This window comes from Oratosquilla oratoria, chromosome 43 (assembly GCF_046742065.1).
Source record: "Oratosquilla oratoria isolate Oo_2021 chromosome 43, ASM4674206v1, whole genome shotgun sequence".
Taxonomy (NCBI): Eukaryota; Metazoa; Arthropoda; class Malacostraca; order Stomatopoda; family Squillidae; genus Oratosquilla; species Oratosquilla oratoria.
Window position 1 is genome coordinate 12,666,457 of NC_134819.1, and position 22,189 is coordinate 12,688,645.

The window sequence follows — 22,189 nt, forward strand, 5'->3', positions numbered from 1 at the left end:
GATACAAAGGCGGGACACCACGAGCATAGATCCCCTCCCCGCAAAATACTAGGTAAATAGGTAAACACACACACACACACACACACACACACACACACACACACACACACACACACACACACACACACACACACACACACACACACACACACACACACACACACACACACACACACACACACACACACACACGCACGCACGCACGCAAACACACACACACACACAAACACACACACACACACACACGCACGCGGATTGGTAAAGCACTGGCCTCACAAGCCAAAGAACCGAGGTTCGATTCCCCGGCCGGGCGGAGATAAGTTGGGTTTGTCTCCTTTCACGTGTAACCCCTGTTCACCTAGCAGTGAGTAGGTACGGGACGTTAGTCAAGGAGTTGTGACCTTGCGGTCCCGGTGTGTGGTGTGTGAGTGGTCTCAGACCTACCCAGAGATCGGCGAATAATGAGCTCTGAGCTCACTGCCGTAGGGTGGTGTCTGGCTGTTCTCGACAGAGACTGCAGCAGATCCGAGGTGAGGTGAATACACACACACAGACACACACACACACACACACACACACACACACACACACACACACACACACACACACACACACACACACACACACACACACACACACACACACACACACACACACACACACACACACACACACACACACACACACACACACACACACACACACACGGCACGTAAAACCCAGAGTTCACCAAGAAATAACTAATAAATCTCCAATTTCTTTTGTATGGCCATTTGTAACTGTGCGCTGTGCTGGGCAGCGGATTGGGGCCCTTATAGTAGGTGAAGGGAAGGAGGGGGCCCATACTCGTATGTAGGCCTACAATTTTAACTCCGTTGGCACGCGAAACAATATATAAATATTTGGCTGATTTTGGCACCCACAGAAGGTACTCATGAAATTTCAAGATCATTATTTTTTCTGGGGTGACACCTAACACCCATCATTATCTAAGTAACGAAAAAAAAAAAATAATAATCACAAACGAAATCATCTGCAAAAGTTTTCAGTCTTCGACTTCCTGAATCCGTTGAACCTTTCGCGTCCTTAGAGGGGGTTTACACGGTCTAACAGTTCGTCGAACGCGGTTCGACAGACACGTGTTTAAAGTGATGTGTGAACGTATGAACGGGGTATTTGGTTGTCGAACACGTTGTTCGACAACCAAAAATACCCCGTTCACACATCACGTTCACACGTTAGACTGTGTAAACCCCCTTTAGATACTCGAAGCCAAGGGGCCTGCAAACGACTAAACAAATAAGAACCATTCATATTTTCTGAAGAAATATAACAAATATGCATATTTTCTGGTGAAATTAAAAAGAACTCAGATACTGGTCAGTCTCACCTGGTCGGTCTAACATACCGTTTATTTGGCCACTGAAATTATATACCAATGCTCGGCCATTATAACAGTTATTGATTTATATTGTCAACGTAAGTCACGATGTAATACCGATACATGATATGTTCTCGTTCATGTACGAAGCATGGTATGCAGTGAAAGCAATACTTTAATTTCAGCTGGAGGACTGTCGGTTCGAGCGGTCATTGTCTTGAAGCAATGGTGATTTCCTATATCCTTTTGAACAGGTTCTTTAAGTCGGCCCATTGTGAAAAATATCATAAGTTGGATCACTTGCTATAAGGGGTTTATAGTTATTCTTTACATTTTACACAAGGAGAATTGTATGAGAGGTTGAATGGAAATAACAGCAAATATTCATCACGTTCAAACATCAACTGTTAACACTTGAAATATGCGACGTAATACTTCCATGATGCTTTATTTGTTTCAAATAGTCAAACCCATAATCCATGGCAATATTTCCGGAATATACAGTACAAGAATAATGTGTAACCAAAATATTCCTACATTCAAACTGCGCAACTGAAGACGAACAATGGAAATTGAATAAGAATAACTGGCAACTTCCATGCTACGCCATACGCTCCAAAACATTGGGTTCCTCTCCGCGGTGAGCTGTAGTAGTGTGCCAACCTTCTTGCTGTGTGAAGCTCAGAGCCAAATATCTCCTACAAAGTGTTTTTGAACATTCCAGAATAAAACACTGACAAGGTTTCAAGGTAAGAAATCTTCACATTCTTCTCCCTTTTATCTGCAGAAGTGACATTTATTTTTCTTCGCAATTTATGTTAACGGTTTTATTGTCCGTGAGGTAACTTAAACGCCGAGCAGATGCTGTACGCCTGATCTTCAGGGCCCAAGACATTTGAAAGCATAACGTGTCATAGGGGTGTTTTTTTCCCCTTCTGAAAGCATTTTGTAAAATGGATGACATGTACGTAGGAACGGGAAAACAATATTATTTCACAATACTAAAGAAACCTAGTGATTTTAATATCATACCTGTAATTAGGAATCCATGACAACAGTCACATAACACGATTGGATACAACGTGTATTGGCAAGACAAGTTTTGCCCAAGTATAAACTAGTTATTGTAAATTTAAACCTGTATGATGTAGGTACATTCGTTCACTCTTGTGGTAGTGTATATTAATTATTTGTATTCTTTCTGAAAGATAAAACTGGAAATGAAAGGAGAGAACACTAGGTAGGATGAAAACGAATAATAGGACTCTTCGCTGTTCGAGAGTTAGGCAGGCGTCCTGGCAGGCAAGCAGGAGGGCAGCCAGGTGTTCCCTGGGTCAGACGAACAAGCCAACCACGCTGGCTGGTCGTCGGGTGGGTGTGCAACCTGGCCAGAGGTGGTCTTGTACACACACACACACACACAGGGCCGAAATTATTTCGGTATCGCTGCGCTTCGGGTCGTTACTCTGACTCTCGTGGGCGGGGAATTGGGTGTTTGTGTGTGAAAGGTCATAGCATTACCTCTTCCGGGAGGGAAATAGCTGTCGATCTCGAGTCCAACACGTGATCCAAAGACCAAGGTGAACACACACACACACACACACACACACAACACACACACACACACACACAATATCAGGAAAATATACAATTGGAACCAAGAAAGTAAAGAAAGTAGCATCCGAAAAAGATTTGGGAGTAATTATCACGAACGACTTGTCCTATGATAAACAGATTAACAAAATTGTCGGGGAGACTTACAACTTGCTAAGATCAATAAAAGTGGCATTTGCATACTTGGACGAAGACATGATAAAAAAAATATTGGTTACATTGATAAGGCCTAGACTAGAGTAGGCGGCGACATTGTGGTCCCCCAGTACCAAAAAGAATATAAAGAAAATAGAAAGAATCCAAAGAGCAGCTACAAAAATGGCACCTGCACTTGCAAACCTATCATGCGAGGAGAGATTGGCTAAAATGGAGTTACCGACACTGGAGCAAAGAAGAGAGAGAGGTGACTTACTGACCATCTACAGAATCATGAAAGGCACAGAGATACTTGATAGAGAGGACTTACTTAACTGGGACAAGAGGACATGGAAAGAAAATAAAAAAAACATAGCTATAGAAGAGAACTGAAGAAAAATAGTTTTCCACATAGAGTTTTGGACACTTGGAACAAACTGGATAATGAAATAGTATGAGCAAAAACCATTCATGAGTTTAAAAGCAAACTAGACTGCGAGAAACAATGGCGGGACCCACGAGCATAGCTCCCCTTCCCGCAAAATACAATTAGGTAAATACAACTAGGTAAACACACACACGCGCGCGCGCGCGCACACACACAGTTAAATGAAAATATAATCCAAGAAAACACTACTAAATATTTCAAGGCTATGTTTGACAAATGGAGGAAAGGAGACGACCCAGTGAACATTGATTCAACCTACGTACACTATAACTAAGCAAATGTCATATTGGTACACACACGATAAGTTCTTGTTCATACTTTTGAAGAAAATGATTCAAGAATGCCCAATTCTGGTTCAATGTCACTGGGGGTACAAATTGTGTCATTGTTATTCGATCAGAAGATTTTTTTTTTTTACGTTTGAAGATAATTTTTCTGGGGACGTAATTGTGCTTTTGCAATTTTTGTCTATGTTAAGTGTATCAAAACAAAAGTGAATTTTATTGTCGGCAGTCGTAGGAGGATTGCTGCGACTGAGGTTTAGAAAAGGTAATCTATGGCTCTTGGAGTGTATGATCACAACGGAAGTAATGCTTTATCTTAATTTTATATTATATTTTATTTGTTTATTCATTTTTTATATATGAGTTATGTTGGTGGGGGTGGGGAGGCATTGGCACGGCGTAGAATATAGTCTGGCGCGACATCTTGAACAAAAGCGAAAGTATCACCCATTAAGTAAGGGATTAACATTCTCACTGCTTGTTTACTTGTTGAAGTTTCGAGGTCTTTGCTCACAGTCGTAGTGCTCCACCGCTGCTACCATATCTGGCGACCCTCTGCCATGACGATGTGTACGTTCTGACTGCCGCCAGGTGATTTATTTATTGTGGATGTGCTGTGGCTTGCTACATTGCTGCTAACACAGGGCAGTGGGCGAGATGGAGGGATGCCCCGTCATCCAGGAGAGGCCAAGGTAGGAGGAGGGGAGGGTGAATAGGCGTGAAGTGTGTGGGGATGGAAACGGGTGGGAGTGGAATTTATGCATTTGTCTTTTTTGTTGCGCGCGCGCACACACACACACACACACACACACACACACACACACACACACACACACACACACACACACACGACTAGGTGGCGCGGTTGGTAGAGTCCACGACTGTCACTACGGCGGTCCGGGTTCGAATCCTGCCCAGGGTTGAAATAATTTCAGTACCGCTGCGCTTCGAGTCGTTACTCCAGCTCTCGTGGGCGGAGAGTTGGGTGTGTGTGTGCGTGTAAGGTCATAGCATTACCCATAGATCGGTCATACGAGCTCTAAGCTCTCTTCCGGGAGGGAAATAGCTGTCGATCACGAGTCCAACACGTGATCCAAAGACCAAGGTGAATACACACACGACTCGGTGGCGCGGTTGGTAGTGTCTCCGACTGTCACTATGGCGGTCTGGGTTCGAATCTTGCTCAGGGCTGAAATAATTTCAGTACCGCTGAGCTTCGAGTCGTTACTCCAACTTTCGTGGGCGGGGAGTTGGGTGTGTGTGTGTACGTGTAAGGTCACAGCATTACCCATAGATAGGTCAGACGAGCTACGAGCTCTCTTCCGCAGGGAAACAGCTGTCAATCACGAGTCCAACACGTGATCCAAAAACCAAGGTGAAACATATATATATATATATATATATATATATATATATATATATATATATATATATATATATATATATATATATATTTGTACAACACTGAATGGGTCCCAGTGATTAGAGATACATTTTAACAACCACAGTCCACTTTAATTCTAAGCCATCAACATCGGGAGACCCAATGCAGTACCACATTTCAATTTCTGCATGTGGCTCCATTCCGTCTCCCGATGTTGATGGCTTAGAATTAAAGTACATTGTGGTTGATATATATATATATATATATATATATATATATATATTTATATATATATATATATATATATATCACATATACTACTTCCTGTGATTTTTATATCTTCGAATAGTGGCAAGTGATTATGTTGTGGTTTTGTAACTGTGTATGTATAGCGTTATACAGTTACAGGTGTAAGATAAAGTGTAGTGTTCTAGTAATTTAGAATCAAAACAGTAGTCTGTTACTAAACTCCGAAGGTAGGAGTAATAGTATAAGGTAAGCAGAGTAAGCTTCGTGTATTTAGTTTATTTAGTGACCGCTTTTGTTGATTTATATTTTTTCTTTGCCGTTTGTATTGCCGAAGGAGGAGCAAAATGGCTTGAAATGGTTGTGTGAACCTGGAGGACCGTCTCAGGATGTGTGAGGAGGAAATTCATCTTCTCAGGAGTGCACTCTGTGAGAAGAGTGAATCCTCCCCACAACCCAAAGAGCGTTCCACTTCTGCCACTTCTGCTACTGCCGTGAGCGAGTGGCACTCCGTGGGGTATCGTTTGTCGAGACCGCGTTCAGTAAGCGGGTGCCCTTCGGAGCAACCGCTGGCTCTAGCGAATCGTTTTACTCTGCTGGAAGATGAGGTGGCTGAAAATCAGGATTTCTTGGTGGTGGTGGACTCCATGGTGCGAGGGTATGACATCCTTCAGTGGAAGACTAAAGGACGTTGCAAGATTGTATATCAATTGGGCCGTGGGATCGCCGATTGTACCCAGACCATCAGGGAGCAAAGGCGGACGAACACGGTTACGATTGTTCATACGGGAAGTAACGATGTTGGTAGGGTGAGATCAGAGGAACTTGTTTGGAAATACAAGGTCCTTCAGGAGATGAAGGAACGTAGGAGCCGTCACGTAGTAGTCTGTGGGATCCTTCCGAGGATCTACGCTGGCTCGTGTTGGAACAGTAGAGCCATAGGGATCAATGAGAGAATATCACGATTGTGCACGCAACTGGGATACCACTTTCTTGATCCTTGGTATCTCTTTTCCAGGCGTCATGACCTTTATGCTTCTGATGGGATCCACCTTACTCGCAGAGGCAAAGATGTTCTTACAAACCTCATTGTGGGAGTTTGTAATGAACTAGTTCCTTTTTTGGGGTAGAAACTCAAAGGGAAGGGGAAATAGAGTGTATTGGGGAAAACAGAGTAGGGCGTAGCAATAATGTAGAGCAATATGTCAGTGTAGGACAAAATATAATTTTAGGATATAATGTCGGTAGAGGACAAAATATTACATTAGGATGTAATGTCAATGAAGGACAAAATATCACGATGGGATGTAATGATAGTGGAGGACAAAATATCACGGTAGGATATAATGTCAGTGGAGGACAGAATATCATTTTAGGAAGTGATGCCGGACAGAATGTCAATGAACGACGGGTGGCCGGTGTGGGACGCGGTGACGGAGGGGGGCAAGGTGTACATGAGAGATCGGATGACCGTGAGGGACCAGATGTCCGTGATGGGGCAAATGTCCATGAGGCACTGAATGTCAATGAAGGACCAAATGTCAATATAGAGCAAGGTGTCAATAAAGAACAAAATTATAATGTAAGGCATGATGTTGAAACTCAAAACGAGTCAAAAAGAAATAATCACGAGTTTCTTAAAACCATGTACTTTAATGCTCGTAGTATTAGGAACAAATTCCAAGAAATCCAGGCGTATGTCAAAAGCGAAAATCTCGATATGGTCGGAATCACCGAAACCTGGTTAAATGGTGGAGAGTTTGAACCTGGATTTAAACATCAGGATAGAAACCCCAAGAACGGTGGGGGTGTTCTGTTGTGCGTTATAAACAATGTTTTAGAGAAAGTGAAACATGATGCATATGATAAATTGTGGATGGAATTAGCTCGAACAAATGGACAAAAAATGAATGTAGATGTAATATATAGGCAAAAAACATTATCATTAGCAGATGACACACTGTTTATTTCAAGAACTGTCTAGTTTCTGCAACTTGCTGATAAAGTTTCTGGACTTGCTGATAATGAGTTATTTCAATTTTATTGACATTGATTGGATGACCCTTGAACATGACCATACATGTAGTCGCTTAATAGATTTTCTCAGTATGTAAGAGAGCCCACAAGACATGGAAACTTACTCGATCTGTTGATCACTAGCTGCGAAAGCATGATAACCGATGTAGAAGTTGGTGAAACTAGTGCAAGCAGTGATCACTACTTAGATTCAAACTGCTAAAAAAAATTAGAATAGATACTTGTGTATCGAAAATACCCAATTTCAGTAAAGCTCAGTTCATAGGACTACGTCAGGGGCTTCAGCTTATAGATTGGGAGGCAAAATTAAGCGAAAGACCTGTAGATCAGATGTGGGAAATATTTCAAAATACGCTTACTAAGATGATTCATACATCCCGTTTAAGGACAGACGCCCCCCAAATCAGGCTCGCCCAAAATGGCTTGACAAAGAAACTGAAAAAGGTATTGCAAAAAAGAGACAGGTTTATAAGAAATACAAGTACTTGGGTTCACCTAATGACTATCAAAGTTATGTAATAATACAAAAAAAAAAAAAAAAAAACGAAAACGACAATACGAAATGAATATCGCTGATAAATCCAAAGAGAATCCCAAAGAATTCTATAGTTACATTAGAGATGAAAAAGATAATTAGGAACCCTATTGGCCCACTATTATCTGCTGATGGTCAACTTGAATATTCAAATGAAGGAATGTGTGATATTCTAAACAACTACTTTAGCTCAGTATTCACAAACGAAACACCTCAAAGTGAAATCCAGACTGAAACCTGTGAAAAGTCGAGGGTAAACTTACTCACTACGGTAAATATAAAAAAAAATAAAATAAAAATAAAAGGTGTATAGAAAAACTCAAACTTAATAAAGCACGAGGGTCTGACGGTTGAGATCCAAGAATCTTAAAGGAACTGAAAAATGAGATTGTTTCATTGGAAATTATTTTCAAGATATCCATCATATCCGGAGATGTCTCAGGAGAATGGAAGCTAACAAACGTTACTCCCAAATTAAAAAAAAAGTGACAAAAGAAACCAAATAACTATAGGCCTATAAGCTTGACTTCAGTCGTAGGAAAAATGATGGAAACGGTTATCAGAGATGCTATCGAACATAATATAGAAATTAACTGTCTGATAAATGATAACTAGCATGGATTCAGACGGAAATGTTCTTGCGTGACTAACTCGAATTTTATAACACAGTCATCTCGAATTATGAAAAAAGAAACAAAATATATTTAATATATCTAGACTTTGCAAAAGCTTTTGATACTAAAGACTATTACTAAGTTAGCCTCACACGGAATATGTGGTAGCCTATTAAGTTGGACTAGTAATTGGTTGAACGATCGAAAACAGAGGGTTGTTCTAAATGACAAAACTTCTAGATAGAAAAATGTTACGAGTGGAGTTCCACAGGGTTCCGTTCTTGGGCCACTTATTCATAGTATATATATAAATTATATAGACCACGGACTAAAATCCATTCTCTCCAAATTTGCTGATGATACAAAACTGCAGAATGGCAAATGATCACATAAGCCAATTAGATATTCAAGAAGATTTAGATAAACTACAGCAATGGTCTGAAAACTGGCTAATGAAATTAACACAAATAAATGCAAGGTTAACAGTAAGTACGACTACAAATGATTTGGAAATTCGTTAACAAAAGTTGATAGTGAAAAGGATCTCTGTGTAATTATCAATAACGATCTCAAATCATCTAAACAATGTATTTCAGCCTCTGAGAAAGCAAATAAGATTCTAGAACTGATTGCGCAATCATTTGCCCCCCCCCTCTCTCTCTCTCTCTCTGTCTCTCTCTCTCTCTCTCTCTCTCTCTCTCTCTCTCTTTCTCTCTCTCTCTCTCTCTCTCTCTCTCTCTCTTTCTCTCTCTCTCTCTCTCTCTCTCTCTCTCTCTCTCTCCGATTTGTTGGTTGGGTTAATTTATTCTTCGTGTTTCGTATCATCCAAGAATCTTTTTCGTTTCGACAGACTGTTTTGTCACATTCACGTTTTTTTTAAACTAACCTAACCTATTACTAACGTAACCTAACAGTAGCCTACACTAAACCTAATCTAACTTAACCTAAAACTAGCCTATAATAAAACTACCCTCACCCAAACCTAACCAAACTTAATCGAACCTGCCCAACAAGTTTGGCGAAATGTATACCAAACAGGTAGCTTGGCTTAGTGAGGTATGTCAAAACGTAATTTGGCGACATGGGCATTCTTCTCTTTGATCGGAATGACTTTCTTTCTTTGCATTTCCTTCAACCTCGAGACGTCGGACATTCATAGGCTGTAACGCTGTCTGGAGTCCGAAACGGGCAACACAACGAGGCTCTGCCAAGCCCAGATGAAATCTTGCCCCGGGAATCAAACCCAAACAGTAAAGACTGGGGGAAGGGCAGAAGTAGGTACAACCAAAGACAGTCTCCACAAATGGGGATTTAACACCAGAACTGAATGTCCACGTGGAGAAAGAAATACAGACGATGAGCCACGTTCTCCAGGGATGTCAAATGGGTCTTCACTGCTCCGACCAAGACCTTAAGGAAGTAAATGTCACTGCTTTACACTGGATACTGTTTAGGCGCGATAAGATATGATGATGACTGTCGAGCCGGGTGTGTGTGTGTGTGTGTGTGTGTGTGTGTGTGTCGCTGCACTCACACCTGTTTATGAGGAGGTCTGTTTTACAGGACTAGATTTTCAGTTTTAAGTTGATTGCCGACGTTTGTGACAAGTCAAGGTGTGTATATTCCTTTCGTGCAGATGATCGGAGGAAGCACGTAAATCTGATTACATAGGACGAAACCTCACTCCCTCCCTCTTCCACCCTTTCTCTCTCTCTCTCTCTCTTTCTTTCTCTTTCTTTCTCTCTCTCTCTCTCTCTCTCTCTCTCTCTCTCTCTCTCTCTCTCTCTCTCTCTCTCTCTCTCTCTCTCTCTCTCTCTCTCTCTCTCTCTCTCTCTCTCTCTCTCTCTAACGCACACATCTTATTTTCATTATTCCCAATTTTTGTATTCTTAGTTATAATATATATTTCTATCTTTGCTATGGTTTCTGTACGGTATACCCACACGTATGTAGCTGCATTGGATGGGTCAATGAATGAGCGAGTGGGTGAGTGAAAGACGGGTAGCGCCATCTCTGGCACCTGCAAGGCTTGGGGGAGGAGGAGGTCGGGGGGTGGTGGGGCGGGGGAAAGGGAGGGGATCTTGGAAATGCACGTATACGGACTTTGGAATTTTTGTGAAGGGTTGTGTTGCTGCCGCTTACACTCACTTTCACTGCCTCTCTCTCTCTCTCTCTCTCTCTCTCTCTCTCTCTCTCTCTCTCTCTCTCTCTCTCTCTCTCTCTCTCTCTCTCTCTCTCTCTCTCTCTCTCTCTCTCTCCTCTCTCCTCTCCTCTCTCTCTCTCTCTCTCTCTCTCTCTCTCTCTCTCTCTCTCTCTCTCTCTCTCTCTCTCTCTCTCTCTCACACACACACACACACACACACACACACACACACACACACACACACACACACACACACACACACACACACACACACACACACACACACACACACACACACACACACAACTCCAAGACATGCCATCTGCCATGGCCAAAGAACGTAGGAGGAGGCGCGGGCGAACAAGGAGGGAATGGAAGCCCTGCCCAGACCCTCGGAGGCCTCCCACCTGCAGTGTCGCACTTAAGCACCTGCGGGGAGTCGTGAGAAGAGGTGCCGCTGTGTATTGACCCGCCAGCGAGACGGAGTGGTGCTCCTGCCGGCGACGCCGACGTAGGAGCAACGGCGGCGGGCCGGGGCCGGGGGTTTGGGGGGTGGTTCTTCGAGTGTTGGTCGTCTGACCCCTCGCCGGTCCCCTCCAGCAGGGAAGTTCCTCCCCAGACGGTCTCCGGGGTTCCACTGCCTTGCACGTGTCAGGTGTGGTGCCAGGGACAAGGCTGACCTGGAGAATCTCGCTCGTTCTAGGGGGTGAGGGTAGGGGTACGTATTTGGACAAGAGAGAGCTCGTGCGCGCGCACACACACACACACACACACACACACACACACACACACACACACACACACACACACACACACACACACACACACACACACACACACACACACACACACCCTAACTTCCCCCACAAGCTACAGGTGTGAAGAGGGGATGGTTGTCATTCCCTCCCCTCCTTCCCCTTCCTTCCCCCCACCCCACCCCATTAAGGACTAATTTCCGAGACCATCATTAAGATAAATATTGTCGCGAGGTTGGGTCAGTTATTTTCTTTGCTGCTTTAAACGGTGTATCTGTCGTCCAGGGGTGATCACATACTCATCCCGTTGAGATTGCTAAGGGCCACATTCTTTTTATCTCATTCCTCGACATGTTTACTGTCTGCCCTACACTCAAAAGGTGAAATATTTATTTTATATCTGTGGCAGTATGGTTTCCCGGGACCCGAAAATGAGAATGTAAAATATGCAGGATTGTAGTTTGCAGATCAAAAGTACTATGTAGATCAATGGTAGTTTGTAGATTAATTGTAGAAATGGGGTGGGGTCCTTGATGGAAGGCGTCTTCCTGTTACTTTACGTGTCCCACATACTACCTCCGAATACAAACATCTTTGTCTCGTCCGCATTTGATGTTCGATTATTCCTCGAGACCCTGGATTCTCGGTCGTCCGCCCTCTCTCCTCCCTTCCACCCTAAATCGTACCTTCTTGTGTGCCTCCCTTATTCGTTCCGCCTGTCCAGTCCTTCTTTCTAAAGCTTCCTTACCGTCATATTTCTTTTATCATTTATTTAGTGCTCTGCGTACACACACAGGAAGACATTTTCATTAGGGTTCATGTTTGGCTCAAAATTGCCTGTGGCGTCATTAATTTTTTCGCTGCTGGAGGAATCACGCACAACCGGACTTTTGAATAAGATGGCGATAGACAGAACAGTGCTGTCCGGCACGGAAGGAATTGATCGAGAATGAAAGGCTAAGTTGCACCTGTGTAAATGGGTGAACGTCGCCGTGTATTGACAATTTTCTTTTCGAATCTGTGTGAGATAAGGATAGTAATAAGGTTCATTTGACCGTGGAATATCTGTGGTGTGGTAGGTAGCGTGCATGACGCTGTCACTGGAGGTCCAGGTACGAGCCCCGTAGGGGAAAGTCTGGTATTGCAGTGCACCACCAATTTTGTTTGCATTACGAGACTATACGTCCACTACATGGGTCACATGATCATGCACTCTCCCGTCCAACTCGTTTGAATTGAACTAAAGTGTCGTACTCGCTCGTCCTAACTCGTAAATGCTTTGGAACACTAGCAATTAAGATGTTGTGACGGCTCGTGTTTGTGTCTTCCTTGATGACACTGACTGGTCGTCGTCGTCGTCGCGGACTCTTTTAGGTGAGGAACTCTCTCTCTCTCTCTCTCTCTTCTCTCTCTCTCTCTCTCTCTCTCTCTCTCTCTCTCTCTCTCTCTCTCTCTCTCTCTCTCTCTCTCTCTCTCTCTCTCTCTCTCTCTCTCTCTCTCTCTCTCTCTCTCTCTCTCTCTCTCTCTCTCTCTCTCTCTCTCTCTCTCTCGGCGCCATCGGTGCAACGGAACGGCTTGCACGTCTTTGTGTATACCTATTTATTTATTTGTTTGTTTATTTTTTGCACGTCTTTAGATGCACTTTTTTATCCATGTGTTTATTTGCTTATTCATTTTCGCTAGTCTTTGTTTATCTGTATTCACCTTTTTATTTATTTGCTTATTTTTGCACGTCTGTGTACCCACTTTTTATTTACTCATTTCTATATTCATTTACTTGTTTATTTGTATATTCATTTTTGCTTGCCTTTGCACTCAGGGCAGTGGGCAAGGTGCAGGGATGACCCGTCATCCAGGAGGTGCTAAGATAAGAGGGAGGGTGGAGGGATGTGGAGTGTATTCAGGGATGGAATGGGTGGAAATGATTTTATGCCTTTTCCTTTTTGGCCACCTCCCTTGTAAGGGGGGAAAAGCCTTGGTATATGTATGTATTATTATTATTATTATTATTATTTTCACATTCGTGTAGTACTCGATCAAGAAGACCACATGTCTATAACTCGCCTGCATCGGCTGACACTTTTTGCTGCCTCCTCCTCCTCCTCCTCCTCCTCCTCCTCCTCCTCCTCCTGACGATTTTATTCACCTGCACGAGAACTCTTTGGTATCGGGAGTGTTCGGCTAGGGAAGGTTTACTTTAGCTGTTTAAAATCAGCTGGCGCGCAACCTGGAAATCATATCGGATCGATCGCTGCCCTCTCTGGGTTTTGGTTAGCTTCAGCTCTGAAGCAGCGGGATTTCCCTGAACCTATTACAATCGCGTAGCGGCAGACAAATGTATATATATACAAGAACGGACCTTCTCATCAAAGTGGGCTTCCATATGAAACGTAAAACTACCTGACTTCAGAATTTTTTTTATTCGTATGGGTTTGTGTGTGAACTAACCTGTATGAACCACTTGAACCCCATTTCTGTGCCGTCACGTGTCACAACAATTTCACGGTGGAGTGCGGTTGGGGCCTATCGGGGCACGCTGCCAAGTGTCACCCAACACCCGTAGTTGGGTGTGGGCGTGTGTCGTTTTCTGTTTCGCCCGCTATTTTATCATTATTAGCAGCAGCAATAGTAGTGCAAGTACTGTTAGTTATTATTAATGATGGTTTTATTAATATGTTGTTATTATTATTATATTATTATTATATTTTTCAAGAGAGGAGGCAGGAAAGATATTCGGGAGAATGGACTTAGAAAGGAAGTGCATTGGGTAGATAAGCTATCTACCCTGCATATTCAACTTCCGACCGGCTACATCGTCCGGACGGGGTGAGTCCTGAATGTGTCACATGGGGTGGAGGTCAGGGCATTGCCCTCGTTGCCTGTCTTGCCTGAGATCAGTAAGTCTTGTATAGGGTCTTACATGGTTGAAGTCTTACTCTCGGGCTCATGAATGATGTCAGGGGGAAGGTTCTGAGTAGCAGGAATGATCCTGATGTGCCTGATTACCACATAGTAGAGGAAATGTACTCTTAGGAATTTAAATATTGAAAGCTTTATATCATTGAGAACTATCATATCGCCCGTCCGCCATGACATACATAATACACGATGAATATATTAACGCTTTGTAAAGCGTATGCAAATGAAATATATATAATTACATTTAACAAAATAATGGTCATCCATGTACGTGATGCAATATTTACAACATACTGTATTGATTATAATAGATATATAACAATAACTTCACAATGATTAACAATTTTATTTTCAATAAATCTATGTGCAATAAGGGGACACTGCAGCAGTGGCGGCGTGTTGACACAAACCGACCAATTTTGCTCCTACTGGTTCACAAGTAAATACAATTTCATATTCAGTTTTCCTTCAGCGAGGTTTGTGATTTTCTCCGCTTGGCACTTATGCTGTAGGATGTGATTCGTTGTCTACACAGCACGAAAAGCAAACTGAGGAAACGAATGTCACAAATCCTGCGAATTAATACAGAAATATATAAACGTGGTGCCAGTCGTTTTCAGTAATGCGTCGTCGACTGTAGAGGGCGTTACATAGCTAGCAAGTCGTTGCAGGTTTTCTGGTTGCCAGATTCCTCCAGATTTGATCATTGGTCGTAACATTGTAACGTTTCTGCAACTCTACCACGTACGATCGGGAGACACGGACTAGCGTTAATAAACCAAGGATGGGGGAGGGGAGGTGGGGCTTGGGACGAAATGGGGTCTTAATCAGTCGAGAATTCATTTCACCCAGTATCCACGGCCCCACCTCAGTTGAATGAATTAGCCTGTCATTAACTAAGAAAAGAAGTCACCGCGTTGAAGGAGTTAACATTGGCGTTAATTAGAAAAAACAACAACAACACTGCCTACCATTATATTCGAAAAAGGCACCTCAGTGAAAGGGTTGGAGTTATTAAAAAAAAAAAAAAAGGCCAAGTGGATTTAGGCTAAGAGATGCTAAGATGCAGCCGAAGCCGTCAACCCCACTGTTTGATCGGGCAACCTGGCCGTGTGGAATAGTTCCCGGGACGCCATGTCCATTAAACAAGGTGAAGACGATTCTGCCGCGCGTAAAGCGGACTTGGAAATATAGAGGTCACGTGTGGTATTTTCAGTCTTTGTGAAGTGCGGTCATTGAGGTCGTTGTGTTCTTGAACGACATTTCGGGGCCAAAGACTGTCGCCACAACAACAAAAACTAGCCTTTGTTTCCTCAGTGCATACAGGTGGGCGTTTGTACCGTGCTCCTTCTTAGGCTGTGAAGACTCGTTGAAGGATACGACCGGTTACGAACATCGTTATAACCTAAGGCCCCCTTTCGTCCATTGAATAAAATCGTCTGGCGCCAGGCAGCAAGATCAGGAAGGACCTTCACAGGATCGAGAGAAGGATATTTTTCTTTTAGTTCTTCTCCTTCCTTTCCTTCTCTTGCTTCTCCTTTTTTCGTTCTTTTCATTCTTCTTCATCTTTGCTTCTTCATCTTCATCTTTCCTTTGCCGTTAGCGTCTATCTAACTCGGGTGGGTTGAGGGTAGCCCATGGAAACTACTAGTAGCTAGACTAAAGGGAAAGGTGCATTTTGTTTATCCTTTTTATGTTTAAACGATGTGGGAAGTACAAAAAAAAAGTCGCAGAACGGGTTAAACAAGACTCAAACGAAGTCGGACTCCCTGTAGGCCTAAGCCCAGGCTAAGAACGTCAACACTCCCAGTAGCGCCTTCATAAGGCACCTGAGTATCTGCAGTTAGTCGCGACGTCCTCCACAGCCATGGCAAATCACCTTTGCCCTACCAGCTACTGAACCAAGAGGGACCTACAGAGATGAATAGAATAGCATGGCGGCAGACAAAATGAGAATGAGGATATCATGGATTCATGCGTCACGATAGGGCTTCTTTAACCGTGGCCACGTTGTAGGCTGCCGGAGCGGTGCCAAGAGATGAAGAGAGTAGCCTGGATGCATCCAGAATAAGGTGACGAGTGCCACTCAGTATGGAGGGTATTAAATCCCGAAAAGTGCCGAATTAACTCTGGCATTATTATTCACAAGAACGCCTTGACACACATTAGAGCCTGTGACGAAACGTTAACACAACAGGCACGCTAACGTCAAGATCGCGTGCCAACGTTAATTTTCACAATACCCCTTGCATAACATTAAACCTTCGGAATCAGGGACAGCAGGACATGCAATAGCAAGTGACCGTCGGCTTAGGGGACAAATTTTATACGCCAGTAACTTTTTTATGATTGATACCTGCTCTCTTTTGTTCAGTTCCAAAAAAAAATGGATATTTGTCTAGAGAAGTAGTGCATCCGTGAGGAAACAAAAGGAGTGTCAGGCTGAGGCAATGTTTTGTGGTCTACCCCAGTACTTGCTTGTAAACAATCGACCCTTTTGAATGTGCAAGAACTCCTACATGATCACACATCACCGTGTGATCTCTACGCGCCTCGACGGTGCAGTGGTACCGTTCTCGACCGCTAATTCAGTGATCCGAGTTCGAGTTCTGCCCATGGGTAAAAAAAAAATAAAAAAATAAAAAAATCAACATCGCTGCACTGCTAGCCGGCACCACCAACTTTGGTGTGCAAAAGGAGTTTTGTTTATGTGAGGTCTCAGCATTACCCATGAATCGGGCCATATATGATCTGAGCTCTCGTCTGGGAGGGTAATAACTGTCGATCACGAGTCCAACACGTAATCCAAGAGTGTGGTGAATCACATGCTCTATTTAAATACACGAGCTCTCATCTGCACATATATAGTCTATGCTTTCTTGCAAACACGGGGTTCCTTGTGGTGTCCAAGCCGATGAACGGGTTGTCGCACATACGTCATGTTTAAACAAACAATTCTGGTTTTGTATACATTTCTCCCGCGGGTGAAGTTCCTTCTTTACTGTTGGTTGGTATTTGCACGTCCATGTTGTCCGCGCATAAGCCGGAATTCCCCCTACTTTTACCAACGTCCGAATCTTGTCTATATGTCAGAATGATGCAAAAAAGCCCTGTTGTTAAACATACGATGTATTTTGTAGTTCCCCCACAGCAAGTGACATTTTTTTCTCATAAAATAAATTTGTATTAATGCAAGATTAACAATATGTATCCGTACAGTTGTGGTCTCGTGGGTCAGGTTGGGGTATCCGCAATAGTACACAGACAAAAAACCCGAAGCCATCGGGCAATAATGTCTTATCTACAAGTTTTATATTGGTTGGCTTCATACGATTTTATTCAGGTTGGGGCGATATCCTCTGTCGAACAGTTTGAAGTTATCTTGGACACCTCGTTTTGTGCCAACACGTGTAATGAAGAAGGTTAACGTGGTTCTTGCTGTCTTGAGGCATGTATGCATGGAACCATGGTCTCCCCACCCCCCCATCCTTTTTTGGTAGGGACGAAATTCACACACACACACACACACACACACACACACACACACACACACACACACACACACACACACACACACACACACACACACACACACACACACACACACACACACACACACACACACACACGAATCAAACCACACAAACACACACACACGAATCAAATCACACACACACACACATACACTAATCAAATCACACACACACACACACACACACACACACACACACACACACACACACACACACACACACACACACACACACACACACACACACACACACACACGAATCAAATCACTCCCCATCACACTCCCATCTCAGCACCTCAGGGGTGAAGGGTGACTCACCCTGGTCCTTGTCACACTTGCGGTCAGATGCAGTGCAGCAAGGCACAGGTCTTTTGTAGAATTAATGTGCGTGTGCGTGCTCGAGTAACTCTTTGGAAGCTTGTATGTTTTCGTGTTTGTATATGTTTGCTATGTTTTTTTCAGCCCATACCCGTGAGCGAGCGAGGCTTCAGGTGTATTTTTGCCTGCCATTGCTTATGCATCCTGTTGTGGGGGGAACAAGAACATCGTGCGCCGTAAAAAGGGTAATTGAATGAGACATTTACACGGTCAAACAGTTTGTCCAACCCAGTTCATCCAACACGTGTTTGAAATGATGTTTGACCATGTGACTGGGGTATTTGGTTGTCAATTACGTTGGACAAACTGTTTGAAGCCAGTCTGGCTGAGCCTGACTTGTGGAAGGCCAAATCGAAGGAATATGCTAATAGAATATCTAGAAATAACGAGTTATCCGTTCTTCTGTTGAATATTAAAGGACTTACAGCCGAGCTGTACATGGGATGCCAAGATGAAGAAGATAAACTGCCTCCGGACTGATTTCATGTGAGAATATAAGAAATTAGAAAACTCAGAGAAGTCGGGGAGTTCTGATGACATTCATACTCCTTTCTGGTATTTTGATGAATGAGATGAGGTTTGTTTTGGACCAAGACTTGCCACGAGGGAACTCTTTCAATCTTAAACATGTTTTTGTCCTTATACTTGATGAAAGGAGTGACTCAAATCAGTAGGTCTAAATATGCGGCTTCGTCCATTCTCATATAATTACGCCAGTCATCTCCCTCTTATCATAAATCGATCATCTTTTTTCTTCCCTTAATGCCATCGCCAAACCAATAGAAGCTGTCCTCGTCGAGAGGCATCTTTGTTTAACAACTGCACGAGTCACACTGAGGTTGGATGTGCGTTTGGTTTGACCGTCTGACACCTCTTCCAACCTCTTGACAAATCGGTTGGACAACGAGTTGGACAAACCGTTTGACCGTGTAAATAGACCTTTATACCGACGGAGGGAATAGGGGTACCTTTTTTCATATTTTTTTCCAAGAAGAGTCGAGGTAAAAGTGTGGCCAGGGCAATGTCCTAATAAGGGGAGAATGGATCCTTTGCACATAGAATGTAAAAATTATTCATTTGATATACACATATTTCAGCGCCTTCTCACCGGGACAGGTGAGTAGATTTGTGATGTGCTGTCGTTCCAGAAGTCTGGAAGGTCTTGCTTCTTGCTCTCAAGTGCTCTTGTGAAACTCGTTACAAAATTTTCTTAGTGGGTCAAGAGGTAGACGCGCTTTGGGAGTTGACATGGGGAGACGTCGAGCCAGAGCAGGTGTTCTTCATGTATGTTTGGTTTGACCCCGTCTGTGGCATTGGGTGCATGTTATTGTGGGGTTAAAAGCTGCTCATTAGCATCCAACTGATATGGGGTGCCCCTACGGACCAGAGCCACACATTTTGGCTGGGATAGAGGAAATCTCTTCATAGAGAAATTATGATACTTTATTATACTGCGACTGTCCCTCCGTTATGCTGTTCCCCCCACTCTTAATACTGTCTTGTACCACTTCTCTGAATATTCATTTCCTTTTTTTCCGCCAAACCATGTGCTTGGGGAGAAGAATTCTGCCATCGAGTTTACCCACTTGATTCGTAAAAGACGACAAAAAAACGGGACGGGGATAGGGCTAGGGATCCTGTTCTCTGTAGCCCCAAAGGGGACATTCTAATAATAATAATAATAATAATGATAATAATAATGCAAAGATGATCTGGGAGGAGTTTTCCAACTAGAACCCTAAGGTGTGGATAATTTAGTGTGCGTGGATGTGGTACAGATGAGAGTAAAAGGGAAGAAATAGGCAATATGTTTGTGAGAAGAAAGATGGATGTGTTGGCATTGAGTGAAACTAAATTGAAAGAGGGGCGAGTTTGAGTTTGGGAGGTTGTCAGGAGTGAAGAGAAGACGAGGGAGAGAAGGGATGGCTATACTAGTAAGTGAAGAGATATGTAAACATGTGGTGGAGTGAAAGGGTTCTTCAAGGTTAATGTGGATGAAGGTGAAACTGGGAAGGGAGGTGTGGGTTTTTGTAAGTGCATATGGGCGTGATAGTGAGAAGTGCGTAGAGAAAAGGGAGGCTTCTTGGATAGAATTAAATGAGTGTACATAGAGTTTAGGGAGAAATATCAATGTAGTGGTATTGGGAGATAATGCTATGGTAGGAAATGAACCAATAGACAGAATGGTTAGGAAGTGTGGAGTTCCAGGGAAAATCGTAGTGGTAAAGATGTGTCTAGAGAATTGATGATAGCAAATACAGTATTTAGGAAGAAAGTCGAGCATAAGTACACATGAGAGAGGGCGGAAAGAAGGGTGGTAGGTAGGGCTTTAATTGACTATATAGTGGTAACCAGGAGAAGAGTAGGAAGATTTTTGGATGTACATGTTGTAAGAGGAGAGAGTGGAGGAATACCAGATAATTTTTTGGTAGGAGGTAAGTTGAGAGTGAAGGATTGATGGAGAAAGAGGAAAAGGACAGAAGGTAGGGAGGTGCTTAGAGTGAACTGCTTAAATGGGAAGAAAAGGAGAAGGAGTACAAGCTGAGAGAGGAGTGGGAGGGAGTGAAGGCTAGAGTAGAACTAGGAGTGGAGGGGGAATGGGGATATTTCAAGGAGGGAGTCACAAGGTGTGCAAAGTTGCTGTGTGGATCAAGGAGGACGGGAGGAAATAGAAGGAAGAGTAGTGAGTGGTGGGATGATGAAGCAAATAAGATTGTAGAAGAAAAGAAACAAGCCTTCACAGATTGGTTACAAAATAGGACAAGAGAATCGTATGAGAAGTACAAAGAGAGAAGAGAAGTAAAGCACAAAGTAAAGGAGGCAAAGAGAAGAGCAGGTGTGAAATGGGTTAAGAGTATGACAGAACATTTGTAAGTAATAAAAATATGTTTGGAAGGAAATTAAGGAAGAGGAAATGAATCAAATAGAGAAAAAATGTAAAAGGTGTAGATAGATGGATGATAATGGAAGAGACGGCAATAAGAGGTAGATGAGCAGAGTATTTTATTGAGTTGCTAAATGTGAAGGAGGATAGGGTGGGAAAGGTAGTTGCAGTGGGAAGCGCTAAGAAAATGACCGTGATGAATGAGGAAAATGGAGGAAAAATAAGGAAAGATGAGGTAAAGGCAGTTGTTAAGATGATGAGAGCAGGCAATGCACCTGGGTTGGATGGGTGTCATGCGGAGTGTCAAGTAAAGGGAGGTACAGTAATGGTGGACTGGCTGGTGAGGTTGTTTAATGTTTGTTTAAAAGTGGGTAGAGTGCCGGAGGACTGGAGGAGTGCCTATATTATTCTGCTTTACAAAGGAAAATGGGACAAGTGTGAATGGAGTAGTTTCAGAGGGATTAGTTGGGAAGGCGTATGGGAAGTTTTTGATTGAGAGGATTAGGAGAGGAACAGAGGGAGTAATTGGTGAAGAACAGTGTGTTTAGGACAGGTAGGGGTTGCGTAGATCAGATTTTTGTGGTAAGACAGGTATGTGAGAAAGCTTTAAGAAAAAGTAATTTTTATTGATTTGGAAAAGGCTTATGACAGAGTAGACAGGGAGGCACTGTGGGAGGTATTGCTACATGGGATAGGAGGAAAGCTGTTAAGAGCAGTCAAGAGTTTTTACGAGAGTAAAGGAACCTGTGTTAGAATTAGAAATAGAGAGAGCGAGTGGTTTGAGCTAAAAGTGGGACTTCACCAGGGATGTGTTATGTCGCCTTGGCTGTTCAATTTATACATGGATGAGGTGGTGCGAAAGATATATGCAAGGATAATGGGCCGGGGATTGGAGATTGT

The 22,189-nt window shown here is 43.1% G+C and overlaps 1 protein-coding gene across 1 annotated transcript in view; it reads left to right on the top strand.

Annotated features, from left to right (window-relative positions):
* The first annotated feature begins 1,983 nt into the window (after positions 1-1,983).
* The window catches only part of LOC143022071 (cysteine and glycine-rich protein 1-like), a 162,127-nt gene continuing 141,921 nt past the window's right edge, over positions 1,984-22,189 (top strand). The window contains exon 1 of the mRNA XM_076180018.1: positions 1,984-2,130. The gene's annotated coding sequence lies outside the window, so the exon portion shown is untranslated. The remainder of the gene's footprint in view (positions 2,131-22,189) is intronic.